The sequence below is a fragment of the Priapulus caudatus genome, unplaced genomic scaffold (genome assembly GCF_000485595.1).
Source record: "Priapulus caudatus unplaced genomic scaffold, Priapulus_caudatus-5.0.1 Scaffold26, whole genome shotgun sequence".
Classification (NCBI taxonomy): domain Eukaryota; kingdom Metazoa; phylum Priapulida; class Priapulimorpha; order Priapulimorphida; family Priapulidae; genus Priapulus; species Priapulus caudatus.
Genome location: NW_014577087.1, coordinates 553,738 through 553,987, shown reverse-complemented (window position 1 = coordinate 553,987; position 250 = coordinate 553,738).

Sequence of the window (250 nt, the reverse complement as noted above, 5' to 3'; positions counted from 1 at the left end):
TGCGTGTGGGCGTGCGATCGTGTCTATATGCACGATTGTGAGAGGGTGTGCGTGCGTGCGTGCGTGCGTGCGTAAGTGAGTGTGTGCGTAAGTGAGTGCGTGCGTGCGTGAGTACGTGCGTGCGTGCGTGCGTAAGTGAGTGTGTGCGTAAGTGAGTGCGTGCGTGCGTGAGTACGTGCGTGCGTGCGTGCGTAAGTGAGTGTGTGCGTAAGTGAGTGCGTGCGTGCGTGAGTACGTGCGTGCGTGCGTG